The following is a 20,272-nucleotide window of genomic DNA, read 5'->3' as shown; positions in this document are numbered from 1 at the left end:
AGGGAAAACACGCTCGCTGCAGGAAGGGGAAAGGATCTTACTTCATTCTGTGGAGAGAAAACAAACAAACAAACCCACACAACCACAAAAGCAACCAACTCCCCTCCGCCCCCCCCCAAAAAAAAAAAACCACACACACAAAAAACCCACTACATAAAACCCACCAAAAAAATAAAATTTAAAAAGCCACCAAACACTAAACCCACCCCAAAGGCCAACACCAAAATACCAAGATGAAATTTATTTGCAACAGATTGGATTTGATAATACACTGCATTGAAGCCTTCCAAACAGACAGAACTTTGCACTCAGTGTAAGCCAGGACAGTTCCAGACTATGTCAGATCACTGTTTAAGCAGCGGTATATAAAAAGATTGTATCTTTCTATGTTACAGAACGTTCCCTTCAGGAGCACGGCGCTTCCAGCTCAGAGGTCGCATTTTTCTTAGCAATGCTAGAGTTGAACTAAGATTTTTCCTAACAGCAGCAGCTACAAAGAGCGTGGGGGAGGGAAGTATCTCAGCCCTACTTGATTACAGTTTCTTAGTGACAGACTGCGAACAGCAGCAGTTTAAATCAGGTTCTTCAGAGAATCTGGGGAACCAACCAAAATTCTTCAACCTCATGCAAAGCAGCCACCTCCTCTCCATCAATTGTCTTCTGCAGGAAACCTCCTCCTCCGAGCCATTTCACCCACCACTTTATTCCTTCCATGTTCAGAGTAAAGTTTTCCAGGCTGCTTTTTTCCCCCATTTGGTCATTTTTTTCTAATAACATTATTTAAGTAATCTGGAAGTGATGTATAGATGTAGATGTATGTGACCGAGGAATATATCCTATGATTAAAAAAAACACTAACCAACAAAGAAAAAAACATCAGAAAAAAAGAAACCGAAAAGGGATTATTATCCCGTTGTAAAGACAGGAGATGGGGAGAGAGAGAAGAAACTAATTTGTGTTGGGTAATTGCAGAGAGATTTTGAGTTATAGAAGAGTACTGTAGCTAGAGGGAGGAAGCATTGCCATTCCCCCTCTCCTTTAAGCAGTTTCCCAGTTATCAGATGGAAAAAGCAACTAAAATATTGTCCTACCTCAGACTCTGGAGTTTCCTCTTGTGGCAGTAAGGGTGACAACAGAAATGAAAAGACTTCTAGTATGTTATGGCTTGCACTGATCTCAGTAAGGGTGAGGATTAAAACCCATCAGAAACTACCAGATAAGCTACATAGGGAAACAAAAACAGAGTTGAGGAACATCAAGCATGCACCATAGAACTGTTAAGGTTGGAAAGGACCCTTGAGATCAGAGAGCCCAACTGGTAACCTAGCACTGCCAGGTCCACCACTGAACCATATCCCTTAAGCACCACACCTACTTATTTTTGAAATCCCCCCAGGGATGGTGACTTCTCCACTTCCCTGAGCAGCCCGTTCCAGTGCTGTTTTGTTGAAGACATTTTTCCTAATAGCCAATCTAAACCTCCCTGGCACAACTGGAGGCTGTTTGCCCTTATCTTATTGCTTGTTACTTGGGAGGAGAGAGCAACACCCACCTGGCTACAGCCTCCTTTCAGATAATTGAGTGATAAGGTCTCCCTTGAGCCTCCTCTTCTCCAATCAGTTATTACTGCCTTTACAGCTGCTCCTTGTAAGACTGATGCTCCAGACGCTTCAACCATCTTAATTTCCCTTCTCTGGACACGCTCTGGCATCTACCAGCACTCCAGTAAGGAGAACTCATGTTATTTTCTCTCTACACATAAACATTTCCATGACAAAAGCGGGTAACTTCAAGGACTAAAACATGAGAATTCACTGTGCTATCAGGAGGCAATGGTCTGACCTTTTCAGGCATCTGCCATGGGCAACAGTAAGTGACAATGAGCCATGTTTTGTTGGACAGTTTGGCTTGTCACCTCATAAAGCCGAAACAGAAACATCTGCAAATCCTGAGGGGGGTGGAAAAAGAAGAGGAATAACTGTAAATCCAACTGGTCTTTACAGGAACCAGCTTTGGCACGCGGAGCCTCTGGGCATTGACGCGGTTCGGCCGCGCGGTGGCGGCACCGGCCCCGCCACGGGCCGGGATGGGACGGGGCTCGTCCCCGCTCCAGCGGCACCTTCCAAACTCTGCTGCGGGTTGTGTCGGAACAGCAGCCGGGACAGCCCAGCTGGTGATGGAACTGTGGCGCAGCACGAGTCCAACTCACAGCAGGAGCAGAGCAGTATTTCATAGAACAGTCTAGATTGGAAGGGACCTTAAAGCTCATCTTGTTCCAAGCCCCTGCCATAGGCAGGGACACCTTCCACTAGACCAGGTTGCTCCAAGCCCCATCCGATGTGGCCTTCAACATTTCTGGGATGGGGCAGCCACAGCTTCTCTGGGCAGCCTGTACCAGTGCCTCACCACCCTCACAGTATAGAGCTTTTTCCTAATATCTAATCTAAACCTACTCTTTATGTGAAGCATTCCCCCTTGCCCTGTGACTCCACGCTCTTAAGTCTCTCTCCATCTTTCCTAAGAGTTCCCTTCAGGTACTGGAAGGTCACAGTTAGGTCACCCCAAAACCTTCTCTTTTCCAGGCTGAACAATCCCAATTCTCTCAGCCTTTTCTTATAGCAGAGGTGCTCCATCCCTCAAATCATCTTGGCATCTTGGTGGCCTCTTCTGGACTGTTTCCAATCCTATGCTGTGGCCCCAGAGCTGGAGGCAATGTTCCAGGTGGGTCTCACCAGAACAGAGGGACAGAATCCCCTCCCTCCCCTGCTGCCCACAGTGCTTTGGATGAAGCCCAGGACACAACTGGTTTTCTGGGCTGCCAGCACACATTGCTGGCTCATGTCCAGCATCTCCTCCACCAGCACCCCCGAGTCCTTCTCAAAACACAAACTGACCTATCAGCTAACTTAGTTTTATTCACAACTATGCCTGAACAGGCCTAACAACTGAGTTGACAAAAAACGCTTGCTTTTAGTAACATAATTTGAGAATAGGAGTAAGTTAAAGGAGGACCAAGTTACTGAACTGGCACACAGTGGCACGAAATCTTCATGAGAACATGTTGGCAAAACAATTGCTCTCTGATTCCCACAGCAGGGCCACTTAGAGCACTCTTAGAGCACTCTTTCCCACTTAGAGCATTCCTGCATCAGCTCAGCACAACATATTCCACTTTTGGCTGCCTTGAGGCAACAGTTTGGGGAGGGATACTCTAAAATAGTTCACTTTTCTTAACAGCAAAGGAGGAAAGAGTAACTACTATAGAGGTCTTTACAGAGTTAGGCTGCATCTGGAACTAAACTAGGCTGGATTTTCCTCCAGCACAGACCACATGCTCCATGATTAGGCACAAAAACCCCTGTTTTTATTAGAGGTATGTGAAACCTCCATGTCAGAGAGAACCCCTTTGATTTACACCAAAATTTAGTTAGTCCAAAAAGACCAGACAATGTATATACAAGCCTTAGAATAAGTGGGACTGTTCCTTCAGAATTTAAAAAATGAAACATTTTTGTGTTTCCGTAGCTTGGTATTTGTGTTCCACTTGGGGAACTTGGGGTAATTAATGATCCCATTAGTAAGGTATTTCAGGATGAAAGGTGGACTTTGACTTCAAATCACAACTTTTATATAGACCAATAATAGCCCAGAAAATGTAAAACCTGTTAAAAACAATTAGAGACCCTCTATAGTAACACCTCCCTCAGAGAGGAAGTCCTCTTCTAACAAAATATTTCCCAAAGTAAAGTGAGACTGGGAAGCAAGAACCTAGTGAACCTATTGAATCATTGCAGAACCAAAATCAAATCCAGTATAAAGGATCATTACAATTTTGTATTTTTTTAATCCAAATAAATGCTGCATTTTAGAGTTAGTAATATATTTTAATTTCTTCATTTTATTTGTGGGTTTCCATTCCCTTAAAGGTCCCTTGAGGAATCAAGCTAGAAAACCAACTGTGCTATGAAATCATAGGCAGCTCTGCCTCCTGGAATAGTGCATGATGTAACACAAAATGACAGACTGGGCTGTGAGCTAAAGACTGTAGATTTCTGCAGCTGCTGAAAAAGCTTTCGAGTCAGGACTGATTTTAGAAATGAGCAAAACAAATACTCAAAACCCCTGGTGCTGGCTGAGCAACCTTCCCCCTCAATGTCACCCTGTCCAGCTGCTTCAAGTGCACAGAGCCCGGGATCCTCCCAGCCCAGGGAGCAGCCCAGCCAGCCCTGCTCTGTGCCCCGGGGCGGGAGGGGAGGCCCTGAGGGCAGCATCCTGCATTAAAGGATGGAGACACACTGCTCCTCCCATCCCTCTGCCCACATTGCCATTCTGTCCCATGGACATGGATCCCAGGAAAGCAGAGTATGCAGAACTGGAGCTGTAGGGTACTGCTCTGCAGAGCTCACTCATCCCAATCCCCCCACCAGCATTTTAAGGAGCAATGGTCCTTAACACAACTGCCCTGCCTCTGCTGCAAATCCACATTTTGCCATTTCATTAATGAGAACAAAATAATTTGTTCCTGGGATGGCAAAAGGTTGTTTTTCCTATTCTGCTCAGAAGTCTTGTGCCAGCAGAGGCCAAATTATGTTGTCTGGTCTTAATTTTGTTTCTTTTTCAGAAAGAAAGCATAGAAGAGATCAGTGTCATTGTTCCTGATCATATAAAGTTTGTTCCTTTACAGCAATAACTAGAAGGTTGGGGTCAAAGCAAGGAGTCACATGGAGACTTACCAGACTAGGCACTAAATCTCATTAAGCTCTCTCCTCTGAGCACCCTTTTTGGATCAGAGACATATCTGGGCCTGGGGATGTAACATTTCCAATTCAGTGCAGAACTGCAGGAAGAAAAAGACAAGAGTCACAGGCCATTCACCAGCAAAGGACACAAAGGAGTTACTGCTGTGCCAGTTTTTCTTCCCTCCAACCAAAGTGTGCCCAAGAGGGCTTTTTAGATTAGTTCCCCAGGCCCTGTGGACTGAGTTAATCTCTACGAGCATGTTAAATGGTTAAACAAAAATTTGCTTTTTTTTTTTCCGGGCTGCATTATTAGTTCAGCAAGGATTTAATTTATGTCCTCTCTTTGGGATAAAAGAATAAAGGGACTTTTTGAAGAATGCAGAGAAGTGGGTTTTTCTGCGATATGCAGCATTTGAAAAAACGGTGTCTCAGCTTTACAGCATAGCTTTTGACTTTGTAGTGTTTGTTCATTTTGCCTCACACATTTTCACAGTGCCTTTATAATGCACTGTTTATATGTAATTTGAGCAACTGTTTTTTCAGCCTTATCAGTTTCACTTGTAAATTCAACTTGTATTTATTGAAATATTTTACTTACGGAGGACTAACACTTTCTTATATATGAAATAATGTAACAAACCAATGTTCTACTCAAGGGAAAGGCAAAAAAATTTAGCAAACATACATGTCATAGTAAAATATCAAGGATGGGATAGTGCTATGTTTTTAGAACTGTGCCAAATAATTGACCTGGATACTTCACAGTATATTAGGCAGATTTTAAGGAATTGTATGTATTGATCAGAAGAGCAAAACCAAGTGTTCTGCACAATATTGTCTGCTTCCAATATGCTTTTTTTTAACCTTTTCGATTTAGAAATCTGTGACATTCAACAGACATTTTAAAGATCTACAAAAAAAACACCTTCTGGTTATTTAATCTGGGGAAGCAATAAATTACAATATTTTGTCACAGGAACTGGCAAGCTCCTTGCTTAGAATTCATGCAAAATGAATTCTAAAACATGTACATAATCAACTCTGCACCATCTTAACTGTCCTTTGTGTTCTAAATACTAAGAAATTTTTTGGATATATTTTTTATATGTTCAGCTGAAGATTATTTCTGTCTTGCCTTCCTCAAGGCTAGAAATTCCAGCCATTTTTTCTAGGATCTGGCTAACAGTCTGTCTTGCCTGTCTCCTGACTGTCTTAGGAAGCTTTGTATCAGCCCCTCACTCTGAGTACTGGTAGACAATTTTTCTAATAGCTGTGTGCTTTAGAAGCCTATCAATATATGAAATAAGAAAACTACAATGGAACAGCTCTTGATCTTTTTGGAACATTTATCCTGTCAGCAATAATCAGAGATAAGAAGTTCTCCTGTGGGTTGTTTCTTTTACCTTGCAAAATCTCACTGCCTTCATTTATTGCTCGTGTCAGTTATGCACAACTTCAGCTATCACTATGATCAGAATTGTTTCTGGAGGGTAGGACATCCTAAATCCTGCCCTGCAAACCTGAATTATAAAGGTGGTGGTGAGCAGGTGCTGAGGCAAAATGTACGTTTTTCCTCCTTCCTATGCATTCTGTAAGATGAACCCCACAGTAACACTCGCTGCTGCGGGTTTGGTGCCAATGCATTGCTAGAGAACAGACAGAAGGGGTTTCTGGTTAGAACAGCCAGAGAAAATTTACAGGAACACATCTTGCAGCTGTGAGCACTTGCACTTGAAAACTCTTTACTAACTAGTGCTTGGCACCTTTGCACTACAAAATCATTCCATGAGAAAAAATGTACTTGAAAGAGAGAGAGGTGCAAAAAGTCTGCACAAGAGACTGGCGCTTGCTGTACAAACATGTATATTCACCAACACTATTTGCTTTAATAGTCATATAGAAATAAGGCTCTGTTCATTAAAACACTTCACAGCTGCCAAGTATTCAAGCAGAATGATCCTCTTATATTTTCGAATTCAACAAGAAGTGTTATTAAACTTGCTTCGACCTCAGCATGATTTGTTTGTCCATGAAATAACCTTAAGACTTTTAAAAGCAACAGTGACAATAACTCAATGAACACAGTAAAATACACACTGTGGAAGGACTCAACTGGCAAGAGCTTCTGAAATACATATGACAGGAATTTGGATTCTGAAAATGCACTGAATGCAAGACATTCTTGCAAAATATTCCAGTTTCTCATTCCTTTTTTTTTTTTTAAGCCACCTGGAGACTTTTGAAGGAGATGGAGACATGCAGGAGTTGTACTTAACAACCAGGAGGATATGACACAAAAAAAGTGGTTTTGCTACTCAAAGTATTTCAGCATCTAGGAGGAGAAGAATCACTGCATGCACTGCCTTATAACGGTTGAGAATGCAGAATTTGTGAGTCACCGTACACTGCCTTCAAACTACGTTTATACCATATTATATAACGCTGCACGCTCACCTGTTGAACAGAGTTAATTATGAGTCAGGTATCTCTTCACATCATTCATTTCCTTCTCACTTGAGAGCTGACTTTCATTCTTCACTGAAATAACCTCTCTCACAAGACAGTGATTAGTCTGACAAATTGATAGAATAAAATACCTTCAGCCCCTTTATGGGACCTCCTCTAGCATTCAGGCCAGCTACAGCTAAGTGCAATACATTTTTTGGATTCCTTTTATTCCTTAGTGGCAAACAAGGAATGTCTTAAATAAGACAATCCCAGCATATGTTTACCTATTCAGTTTCAGAAGGTCCCACATTATCCTTCAACAGTTAAAATTCACTTTCAATACAAAACCCTGAAATATTAGGGAAAAAACTCACTAGGAATATGGGGAGCAGAGCTTAAAAGTGCCCACAGAGCTCTCTCAATTAAAAATAAGGAAAAGGAAATCTTCTATTTCACCTTTTAGTGGGAGGTTACCTAAATACATCCTTTCAATATAGGAGAACAATATTGAGCACCAAAATCATCTCTGCCTCTAACCCAGATGTCCATAGAGTCAGGTTCCCGAGCTTCATTGCCTCCATCTGGATCAAGAACATGACTTCACTGCATGTCTTTCTCTTCAGACAAAATTATTCTCCCCAAGCTCAAGGAGGCCCAAGGTCATAAGAGAACTCACCTTGAAAGTCCTGTTGTCAGGGCATTAGGAACAAGGCTCCACACTCCAAGTTTAGCTGCACTGCCACCCTCGCTGGCTCAGTCTCTAGACTTATAATGGAACAAACAAACACAGGATGGCTTTGCTCTGAGGACACCAGCTGTCCTCAAACATCACAGTTCTGGTGACAGAAGAATAGAAAAGACAAACGAGATTAGTCATCACATGAGATCCATTTCTGCAAGTCTTCAAACACAAGATCTTGTGTCATGCTAACAACATTAGGGGATTTCCCCAACTTTGTCCCTTAAGGAGATTGCAATAAAAAAACGCCCCTCTCCCTTCTCTACTAAATAAGCTGCTCTGTTTTATTTTCTCTTAAAGACATTTTTTTTCAGCTTTGCTAATCACTCTGAGTTTGTGTGCTAAGCAGTCAAGTCGAAAAAAATACTTCTCTTTGTTCAGCCAAGTTGTAACTGTATTACAATTGAACCATGTTGTGTCAATGGTTTACGTGTAGCTTGGGAAAAAAAATAATATATCCACTCTCACTACTAGGATTTGGTTGAGGAGGTGATTGTTTGGCATTTTTTAAGGAATGGGTATATTAGGCTAAATTCACAAATGGCATAAACCTCCTAAAGATAACAGCAGCAAACTGTTTCCTCAACTGGGCTATGCACTTTTGCTTCTTCTCTCCTTCTGTGTGTTCATGGTTTAGTTGCAGAGAGTAAAAATTCATCTATTAAACAGAAGATGTTGTCATCCATTAATGTATTCCTGACCACAACTAAATCCTGGTGAAAAGATGCCTTGTAGTACTATGAAGACACTTGGGCATAAATTATTAGGCAGTCTACACTTAAATACAGGAAGTCTAGCTTTAGCATGATCAGAAAGGTATTCCAGACACATTCCATGGGCTTTGTTTCAATCCCTGAGGATTGCATGAGGGCTGCACAGGCACCTTGGTGCTCATATGTCTGTATTCACTATACTTCCCATGCTCCTAAGAATTTATGCTGTGGAAAGAGCTGTATATCCTACCAGATATTCCATTTCACCAGAAAGTCTGCATCCCTACACCAAGAGTCATGGCTTGGCTTCTTGCCAAGTGGAAGAGAGATGAAAGCAAACACAACCAACTCTATAGGCCATAAGAGAGCAAAAGTAACCCAAACTAAAACAAAAAGAAAGAATGAAAAAAGTAGGCCTTCCCAGGTCTATAGAAGAAAATTCTTGAAAAAATTTATTGTCCTTACCAGAGGGGAGAAACTCTGAATGAGCAGTGGGCAGAACAGCTCATAGCCAGTCAAAGGATCTGGATATTCCTCTCACAAATACAGGTGTCCACACAGAGCAATGGCCATGCCTGGTAAGGAAAGTCACATCCTGGCTCTTGCATTCTGCTGTTGCATCTATGACCACCACTTCTATCAGAAGAGAAATACCAAATGGCAGAAGTTTCATCTTCCTGACTTCATACCCGTTATGTTAGAAAGCTAAAGGTGCAGCATACAACTCCTATTAATCTGGAGCCTTAATCTGTCACTATTACCTTTACTCACCGTTGTGCAGCTTGCAGGCTGTGGTTCACACCACCCTTCATTCAGCAGCAGATTTCAGAAGCACTGTGTACTTCACCATGTGTCTTTAGACCTCCATGCCTGTCCTACCTCAACATAAATTTAAAATTCTTTTCTTAGAAACCAGCAGTATCAGAGGTTCACTGTAAGAGAAGTCACAGGAGTCGTTTAAGGTTTTTCTGTATGGGAGAATACTCCCACTCACATCCTGAAGAATGTGGGGAGGTTCAAACAAAAGGATCTGACCACATGTCTGAGACTAAACCAGCAATGCATATCTTCTTCTACCCACACCCTACTCCCAAAACTCAATCTGTTACAAAACCAGTTCCTTTCCATCTGCATGCAAAACTCACTATTTTATGTTATCACTCTTGCTCAGAGTCCAACAGAAAAAGCATGAAATTGTTAGTGGCAAAGAGTGGCAAATCTTGAAATAGTTTCAGTCACAGACACACAGAGAACACTGTAACTTTTCTATAGAAACATTTAGGAATACAAGTCCTTTCTGACTATTCCACTGACATTGTATCCTTAGACTTTAATCACTTCATCCCCTCTCAGATACTAAACTGTACTGGGCTTCATTCTGTAATGCTGTTGGTAATGTTTTCAAATGCCATATGCAGGGTAACAGTAGTCTGGGAAAGTTCTAGTCAGGAAATTATGTAAGATATTAGCTTTATTTTGTTCCTGCAATTCTGGAAGTCTTCCAGATCTTTATGTCACCGGCTGCATGTGATTATCAACACAAAACCCCAGAGATCTTCTTGCCACGACTATAATTAATTCCAATACTCAGGTATGGAATACATAATTTGCAAGAATATAGGCCCAAAATTTAAGGTAATCCATAAGAAATTCAACAATGCTTCTCTTCATGCCATTCTGGATGTTTCGCCAGTCTAATTTAAAACTGCCTCTTTCCTTACATATTGTTTTTTCAAACATGCTTTCAGTTATTCCTAAGAACATTTACATTAGCAGGATGGAACCTGTTGAGTCCAACTTTAAAAATCCAGGTGATTTTAAAATAACTTCATTTTTTTAATCTCCCCCCCACTACCCAAGAAGAACTGTCTGCTTGTTAAAGACATCATCAGTTGTGACTACTACTTGTACACTGGTATAATTTCTTCTCTTTATGAATAAAAATGTTTGCTTTCAAATGCCATTTACCAGTTTCTCCCCTGATATAACACTGTATATTCTTTTCTTTACCAAGAGAAGTGGAGTGGTTTGGGGTGTTATGGGCCGCTAAAACTGAAATCTGCACTGGCAGGATTGCTTCTGAATAGTTCTGTAATAAGTCATTGTGAATTTAACAATGGAAAGCACTGCCAAAGCAGGGAAAGCTGTTCAAAACCCCAGATTTTATTCTAAGCATCTTACTAAAATCACAGGCTCTTTCCTGCTTTTTAGATAAACAACACAAATATTTGCAGGGAGGTGGGGAAATAAAACTCGTTCACTTTACTTGTTTTTTCACAATCTAGACTTACATTCAGCCACTCTTCACCTCAAAGACAAAATCCTGCATCATCAAAGAGCAAATTCAAATCCATTCATGTGAAGTCAATTCCATTTGGTCACACCAATAACACAGAAGCAAACAAGGAGGTTACAGCTGGGTAGTGCAGTGTAAGAGACAAACTCTCAAAATGCAGCTAAGAAACCACTGAGCCTTTGCTTTGCTACTACCACCACTGGTTTTTGTTCCACCACTGCTACCAAAGAACCAGGCACAGCTGTGTGAAAAACTCTGTGCTGATAGTGGGGCACAGCCTGCTCATGCCTGGCCACTCTTCCACTGGCAAAGGAATGTGCTCTTTCCTGCTCTGCTTTCTGTTTCAAAACTAGAAAGGAGATACTTCCCAATAAACAGTAAAACATAAACAAAAAAGAATAAAATGTCTTCAAAAGTCCCTATGGGAAATGGACAATGCAAGAACTCTCAATGCTTCGTTATATCACAAAAGGAGAAAAAAATATTGAAAAATAAGACTCATTGCATCGATAATTTTAAGAATAATTATGATTCTATATTTAGAAAAGAAGTCAGACGCTGGATTTCACAACCATATGTGGAAAACATTAAAGGGAAAACTGGATGGGATTGCCAAGGCACTATGGGGCCAAGAATTGCTGCCTTTTAAACTCACCCCGAAACACTGGTGGGGGGGTGGGGAAGTTTCACACAGCTTTCCTCTACATCTACTGCTAAAGTAAATTTGACTGGCAATACGCAAAAACTGGCAGGGCTGCAATGATGCTGACAGCACCAGAACAAGCTGGGCAATTTTGGGACAGTTTCCAGTGTTACTGCCCATTTTTGGCTGGTTTGTGAATAAAAAGGAATTTTCAGTCTTATTATTGCAGTGCTTCACTTGGAAGTGCATGGGAGGACTTTCACAGTGAATAAGCAGCACACATTAGCCAGAATTTTACTGCCAACAGTAGAAAATTTGTGAGTATATTGTCAACATAAATAAAAATGAATGGCCTGAACATGCATTGTTATTGTTTTCTTCTGAATGTGTATGCCAAGGATTGCAAAAATGGTCTTGCTCACAGCCCTGAAAAAAACCACTTCACTATTAGTTTCTTCTTTTTTGAGAAAAGATTATACCCTGAAAATTCATAAAACTTAAAGAAGCCAAACAGCAGTTTTGCCAAAAGGCATATGGTCATGTTGGCACTTCCTCTGTCCAATCCTTTGCACATCCAGAGCAGCACTTCAATATTGATTAATTGTCAGAATGCTCACATGAGACAAGCAAACAGAAATCTGACAGCCAGATGCTACAAACAGCCCTCTATTCAGTCAGATCATGGATTATCCTATCACTTATTTTCCCCAGTACTTGCAGGCTGAATAAGATAACTTGAGTTGTGTGTTCTCAACAAACAGATTCAATACAGTGCATATTTACAGAATTAAGTACAAAGGTAAATAGATCGTGGGACTGGGGAGAGAGAAGGAGCAGACCATTCCTTTGTAAGATTAAAAAACAACTTGGGATTTTTATTTGTAAACTATGCCATGCAATTCCTAAACTTCCTTTTCATCCCAGTGTTTCCCAAATACTTTGTCCTTCACAAGATTGTATTTGCCTCGGGGAAAAACCCAGTATTTCCACTGTTCAAGCATTACAACTTGGCAGGAGGGAAGAAGAAAAACCATATTTAGCTGTGTGAACCTGAAAGTTGCATTTACAGACTGAAATAATGCAGAGACCCTAAGAACAAGTGCCCTTCTCTTAAAAAAGACCCCAAAACTGCATTGAGGTATTTAGAGCCACAGCTTATCCTCTGTCTTCCTTTTCATCACCCTGGAGCACGTGGCTCCTTAAAAGGATGTCTGTGCAATCCTTCCCTTCTCCAAGACAAAATACGAGAGGGGTCAAATGACTCATTTTGGATCAAGACCTCACAGGCCCCACCACTGCTTCACCCTCAAACAAAGAATGAGGACATGCAGAACTCCCACAATACTCCCATGGGAAGATTCATACTGAAGGAGTCAAGTGAATCAATGGGGGAACAGACCAAAACCTGGCGCTCTGGGAATGAGATTGCAAAGGCTTGGACACTGAAAGGACAAAATATATGGATTTAGTTCACTTGTTTGCCTTCTCAGCAAAACAGCATTCACAGCTTATCCAGAAATGAAAGCAGTCCTGGTGCTCAGTCCCCACTCCCACTACCTGGAATGAGGGTGCTGTGGCTTAGCACAGCAATACAATCTGGGCTCATACACTGCTGGACAAATGGGGAGCAAACCTGCACACATCAGAACCCCAACAGAGATTTCACAACTAATACCTTGATATTCTCCTCAAAATCAGCTAGGATGGTCACATTTCAGAAATGACAGCTGACTGATTCTTAGAGTAACTACCCTTGTGGTGACTCTTTAGCTCCTTCCTAGATGCGCTTTCCTTAGCACATTATAAAACTGCAAGCATTAGATATCTCATGTGTGTGTGCACAGAAAAAGGTATCTCCCATTTCCCTAAGACATATCAGCACAGGGGGTACCCCAAATGAGTTCCTACATCACCTTCTGAAGGCACTGGTTTTAAGGGATTACACAGTATGCTCCTACACCTGCATAAATATGACATTTGTCTGGGTACTGGGTTTCATTCTAGAGTATTTTGACTGCCAGCTGGTATTCTGAGAGACAGATAATGTAAGTAATTAACAGGCAGGACATTCTTCCAGCTGCTAATGCTGTAAAACAATTTCTAAGATGTCATCCCAGAATTAGATTTAATACTGATTAAGCACTTAATAATAATGTGTGGTGAAGACAAACAACTGTAACAGAATGAACAGTGCCCAGGAAGTGCTGATTTTTATCTGCCTGTCTTTCTGCCTCCACTGATGGCAGTCAATTAAAAAGCATTTTTTGCATGCAGACAGCAGTTTTCTGCTCTTCCTTCCTGCACTTCTCTCACATCTTTGTTAACAGTGATGTGCTTTCATTAGCAATGGGGCACCAGCAGCCACTGCCACAAGCCAAGTCACACTGAGGTGTGCTCTGCTGCTCAGGAACAGATGTTTCTCCTTACAGCACACCAGGCAAGCTGGCTGTTCTGCACAAAAAAACCTGTCTGCACCTGCTGGGCAGGCCAAGGAGAGGAGACAGTCATCAGGACACTCAGATCCGTTCCATGTGCACAGGGCACTTTCATGAGTCACCACATATTTCAGAGGTGGAATTCATCAGGTTTTGGTTTTCACACTCAGTTGTCAGAACAGGTGGACCCTTCCCTGAGGCTTTCTCAGCCCCAAGAGCTGCAGGAAAGGCCCCTGTCAGTGCTCATGATGAAATAGAGAAGTTATTTTAGCCTTTGTGAGAGCAAATCATTCAGTGTAGGCTTCTGATCAGATATTGATACCAGTGATGTTGCTGGTACAAACTCAGTCATGTCTGGAAAAACAAGCCCTCCACAAATGTTTTATCAGCCAGGATCTGCATCTCATTATCACTTGTAGCTTGCCCAGGCTCTGGAATTAGTGAATCCAAGTTAATGAAGACTCTCTGTTTAGCAAAGAGAACAGTTTACAATTAAAACTACATGTCTAAAATGGGAGTTGAACATTAGCATGTCTGTAGGGCTTATTAAGGTGAAGTACCCAAAAGCTGTAGGATAAATAGACTTAAACACATTCCAGTGACTTATATAATTAACAAAGATACAAAGTTCTTTAAAAATTTAAAACTGCAGCTCCACATACTGTCTCCAGCTCTGTCCAATCACCCAAGTAACCACATCCACCCTAATACAGTTATGGACTTCAACTTTAAAAGCATTAAACTGATTCTCATCTAGTGACATATTATGTTGACTTTGTTGAGAGCACAGTTAGGCTACTGCTACTTGAAATCTTCACCAAAAGCCCTCCAAGTTTGTTTTAATGTCACTTTTGACACACTGACAAAGCCAAAAATACCCAGTATTCTGTAAGAGCTAAGTGTTATGGATAGAGCAGATCTTAAGAGCTAAAGGCACTCAGTACTTGGATGCAATTCCTGGAAAAGCTTCAGGAAGCTTTCATTAACAGTGTTGAATCAGTAGGTATTATAACTTTGCTATTATACAGTTACTAAGCTGATTTTTCAGTACCTGCAGAAGCTTTGAATGTTTGTAAAATACTTTTTGTAAAACTGAACGACCGATTCTGACTATTACAAGGTTATTAGATCATATTTTTCTTCTACAGGAACATGTGCACTGTGTGCACACTGAGTGTCTGCACTGTTGCAGCTAAACCAGCCTGGACGCTGCACTGACCTCTGCTGAAGTTCGGCACTGCAGGGCAGTGTATAAATGGTCTGTTCTGGGGCAAATGCTTAAAGCTGAGGTAACTCCTCTCTGAACTTCACATATTAGATGGGAGTCAAATCAGCAATCTGAAAATGTTAGTAGGTACCAGTTAAACTCATTTTCTTCTTCAATGACCTCTCACTCCTAGCCCAGATGAAAGTGCAGCCCTAACACTGAAATACTGTTTTCTTCAAAAACTGCATTTATTATATACTGCTGCTACTGTGGAGCTGCTGAAAATCACGAAATTCATAATTATTTTCTAAACAGAAGCCAGTCAATGGCAACAATAAGAACCCTTCAACACTATTGAGAGAGATTAAATAAATAAATAAATAAATAAAAGGCAAGTGAAAGACTTTGTTGGAACATGAGAGACTATGAACTTCAGAGTTTTGTCCAGGCTACAGACTATTCAGCAGTACCTTGCCTTTGGAGGCTTTCTCTATATGACCACATAATATAAGAAACCAAACCCACAAAGCCCAAACAAAATAGAAGCAAACCACCCCCACACACCGAAAAATCACTGGGAGAAAAAGCACTCCTACCCATCCCTCAGTGAAAAGCAGCTGTTGCTTACAAATACTGTAAGGAAGAAAAACCTCCTTCCAGGAAGCAAACAGCTGTAGCTTGAGGCTGGAAGTAGATGATACCTGCACATGATAAATCTCAGTCTGCAGCCATCAGAACATCATCAGTGATTTCAAAGATGTCCTGATTAATAAAACCGCATAATAAGGTGTTTTAAGTGTCCCTACTCTATCAAGTGCCTTTACTGTGGCCTTGTACAGTGGTTCATTTTAAACTGTGACTGGATAGAGGCTTGACTGTGCTGATAATCCAGTTATGCTTTGGGAATTACTGTGTACCACTTGATTAGATTAAGAGATAAAGAGAGAATTAAGTACCACTTGCCATAGCTACATCAATATAGGCTTCTGTCACAGGCTTTACTGGAACAGACTACACAGACAAATTCTGAAGAGACAGATGATACAGGCAAGACTGGTCCATTGCTGTTTAGGTTGATATGTGAACAAGCAAGACAGAAATTTAAGAGAGAGATATTACTCTCTCTTAGATTAATGAAGAGAAACAAGCTAGCCTAGTAAAAACACAAACAAGCCCCATTTCCAAAATGGGGACAATCAAACAAGCCACATCATCAGGAAACTATTTTTTTTCCTGCTGTAAGTACACAAAACAAGCAGTGTTTGCTTTGGGGTGGGTGTGTGTATAATTTTGACCAGCAATAATTCTACTGCCATTGCTTAAGAGTACATTAAAGCAAAAGCAGCCAAGGATGTGATCCCATAATTAAGAGACTGGAGCATCTCTCATGAGGAAAGGCTGAGGGAGGTGGGGCTGTTCAGCCTGAAGAGGAGATGATTGAGAAGGGACCTCATCCATGTGTGTCAATATCTGCAGGGACGGGTCAGAGAATGGAACAGGCTCTGGGACAAGAATGAATGGGACAAGAGGCAATGGGCAGGAATAGATGCCCAGGAATTTCCACCTCAACACAGGAAGAACTGCAGTGTGCAGGTGACAGAGCACTGGAACAGACTGCCCAGAGAGGGTCTGGAGTCTTCCCCACTGGGAAGAACTGCCCAGATGCAATCCTGTGCCACGGACGATCCTGTTTGAGCAGGGAGGCTGGGCCAGATGACCCCCAGTGATCCCTTCCAATCTGACTCATTGGTGATTCTGTGACCCACACAATCACACTGCTAGCACACTGCCAGACACTGCTTTTGCAGTTTTTGCAGTTAAATAAGCCATAGGTAAATGTCTAGACTAATTCTCTAACCCTACACTTCCATCTCACAAGAAAAATTACAGCCACTCTGCAAAATTTATAGTGGGAAAATTACATGCATTAATTGTCTTTTAAAAATACATGCTTTTGGTGGCAGGAAGTTAATTTGCTTCACACCACTGCACATTTTTCAGAGGTCTCTATGGAGTATTTTAAGAGTGATTCAGCAGTAATTCCAAAACAATTCTCATAAATTCTTTACCATGTATGGACACAGAAACTTCTCCCCCCTTTTTTTTGGAGCATGCTCTGCAGCTTACCAAATGAGTGTAAGATTTCTGATGCAACTTGAAAAAATGAACTTTGTTCTAGATTTTTAAGTTATCAGTTATTTCAGTTTGGGTTTGATACTTCACTAGTCAAGCAGAAATATTATTCACTGGTCAAAGGGCTGCAAGTCAAGACACCAGGCTCAATTTCCCAGGAGGGTGTGAGACCCGACTTGAAGCACTCAAGTACACTTTATGTGCCTTATTTTCTGTTGTATACAAAATACTTCACAAAGACAATACAGTACAGGACAAAACATACAGCATACATACACAAAAATAAACTTGTTAATAATAAAAACTTCTGAGAAATATTGTGAAATACTAAGAACTGAGTTTCATTTCTATTCTATAAAACATTTGGAAATATGCATGGAGTTGTACTGGGAAAGGGAAGAATTGATACTGAAATGAAAGCTCAGGGCACACAGCTCTTAAATCTTCTGATGGATCAAGATAGATGTAATTTCTCTCCAGGAAAAGTATAAAATGCCTGATTATTAAACTATGAAGTAGTTAAATTATTGCTTATTTCATATATTGCTGTTGGATAGTTTACTCTAGGATAACATACGATCTATTTATAACCAACCTCCAGACCTGTTATTTCTACAAGGTATGTAAAAATTGGCTACATTAAGTTAGTTACATGAAAATGGTATTTTAATAAAAAATCTATTACAGACTTTAAAAAAAAATCCTGAACTTGTCATTGTCACAGTCAGGACACTGATTTTTAAAGAATAAACTGTTGAAAATTGTGCCTGGTTTTGTGCAAGGATTCCTCCTGCCTATTCACTACCTGACTGGTGGTCTTTTATCTAGAGATGTGTAGGGGTTAATGCCTTGAGCAAAAATTCCACATGCAACAGTTATGGGTTTTAGTGGCAGAAACTAATACATGATACAAAACAAGTAAAAAAAGCCCTATTTCTCTAAGTCACAGACCTCCCCAGCTCCAGACACAGGCAGTAAATTAACATATGGCCTTAAGGACCTAAGGATCTATAAAAGACATAAACCACGAATACTATTAAATGCTCAGTTTTGAGACTGGGCATTGATTTTTATTGTCAAACTGCACTACTGCTGCAGGCACAAGATTCACTACCAACTTCTGCTCTGTATTGATTTTGTTGAACAGCAATCAAGAGTTCAGTATTTAATGGGATGTAGCTCAAACTGGAGTTCCCACTTACTGCACAGAGGTTTTAATCAATTACATCTGCCCATTACATATTCTCCTTCACTCTGTGTAACTGCCTCCCATAAAAACATAAAAGAATGATAATGTCATTTTGCTATCATTAATCCTCCATGAAATTGCCTTTATTCATTAATTTAGTAACATTTATAGATCTTCAGCATGCAAGGCTTTAGAAGCAGTCTAAGAATTCTGTCAAAGATTTTCTGCATGGCTGCTCATCCTTGCCACTTGGAATCACACAACTGCAATGAAAGACAAGTTGAAGTATTGGAGAGAATAATTCCCTCAAGTTACACAGTTGACTGTGACAGTCAACTTGACCTTACCACATGGGGTCCAATTAAGATTCCTTTGCCATCTAGAATTTAAATAACTTTTACTGATGACAGTTAAAGCACTGAAGATAGCAAACCCTCTCCCCAGCACAAATGAAATATACTTTCTCTTCAGCAAAGAGGATGAAAATCACCAAAATAAATCCACCATGAAGCTGAAAATTTACTAACAGTTCCAGACCTTGCTGCATATGAACTCTTCAAACTGTGAATGAATGCTCTTGCACATGTAATTAAGTGAACAGGAATTCATTCTGGTTTTACCTTTTGCAACCACTTCAGGATGATGATTTCTGATAGAGACAATTTGTTACTACCATAAGAGCAAAGTAATGAAAACCTGAATACCTCATACACTTCCTGCATCCACTGCAAAAGCAAAGAGAGATATTAAGTGCAATTATGTGATGGGTTAGATTTTACATAGACATTTAAGTAATTAACAATTACAGCTGATAATATGAAACAGAGGGAACCATTAAAACCCATTTGTGTGAAAAGTTAGCTGGAGAATGGTTAAAATATAAAGCAGATATCAAATTATTCCTCACAAATAATATGAAGCAAAATATAGTAAGTCATGTCATACTTGAAATGTTAAAAGGAAGGAAAGCAAAGAGACTAATTAAGGCTTGGGGGCAGTAGATGATGGTTATAAGCATATGAAGTGACAGCATAGTCTGAAAGAATTTATGTACATTGCTAAAAATCAGTACTCCAACAGGAAAGTATCTTGGTTGATATAAAGTGAAAAGGATGAAAATCAGTTAACTAGATCAGGGTTTTTTCACACCTTCCCATTTATTTTACACCTTCCCATTAGACAGGCAACTGTGATCACTTTACAAAAAAGGCTGCTTCTGAACATCCAGTGGGCTTTAGGGTTCTCAGATTAGCCAGGCTGAATGTTAGCAGATAGATCTGATAGCAAGAGTTCTGATGGTAAGTTATTTCTGGGGGAAAAAAATGAAATGTGACTGAAAAAGAAAATTGGAACAAATGGTCACATAAAAGAAGGAAAGAATGGTCTTGTCCTTTAAGTCTGCAACATCTGATGAATTAGAAATGTGAAGAATAAGCAGCAAGGAGCTTTCTGGCAAAACTTAGTTATTATGCTGGAAAAGAAAAAGGAAATAAACTAAAGCAGATGTAGCATTTTCTATTTAAAAATTCAAACCTGTTTTTCAACACTGTTGAAACTGTTTAGCTCTTTCTCTTCTGAGAAGAATGTTCTGTAGACTGGATTTCACAAAGTAGTTTTTGAAATGGTAGGTGGTGATTTAAAGCAAAACAGAGTGAGCTTCTGAAAAGAAGTGATAATTGGCCACTGTACTGAGGCAAACTCCTACCCAATGCTGTGTGTTAACTACCAGA

At 40.5% G+C, this 20,272-nt stretch overlaps 1 long non-coding RNA gene across 4 annotated transcripts; it reads right to left on the bottom strand.

Annotated features, from left to right (window-relative positions):
• Nucleotides 1–227: 227 nt before the first annotated feature.
• Nucleotides 228–17,038, bottom strand: LOC120410664. Of its 4 annotated transcripts, XR_005602968.1 has the most exons (6): nucleotides 9,411–17,038; nucleotides 9,105–9,275; nucleotides 7,864–8,023; nucleotides 7,194–7,311; nucleotides 4,734–4,837; nucleotides 228–1,221 (listed from the first exon to the last, which is right to left on the bottom strand). It is a non-coding gene; the product is annotated as an uncharacterized LOC120410664 (long non-coding RNA). The 4 variants fall into 4 exon arrangements; XR_005602969.1 differs by lacking the exon at nucleotides 7,194–7,311 and having other exon boundaries at nucleotides 9,401–16,342; XR_005602970.1 differs by lacking the exon at nucleotides 7,194–7,311 and having other exon boundaries at nucleotides 9,105–9,214; nucleotides 9,411–16,340.
• Nucleotides 17,039–20,272: the final 3,234 nt, after the last annotated feature.

Source organism: Corvus cornix, chromosome 12 (genome assembly GCF_000738735.6).
Source record: "Corvus cornix cornix isolate S_Up_H32 chromosome 12, ASM73873v5, whole genome shotgun sequence".
NCBI lineage: Eukaryota > Metazoa > Chordata > Aves > Passeriformes > Corvidae > Corvus > Corvus cornix.
This window is presented reverse-complemented; position numbering and strand designations above follow the sequence as displayed.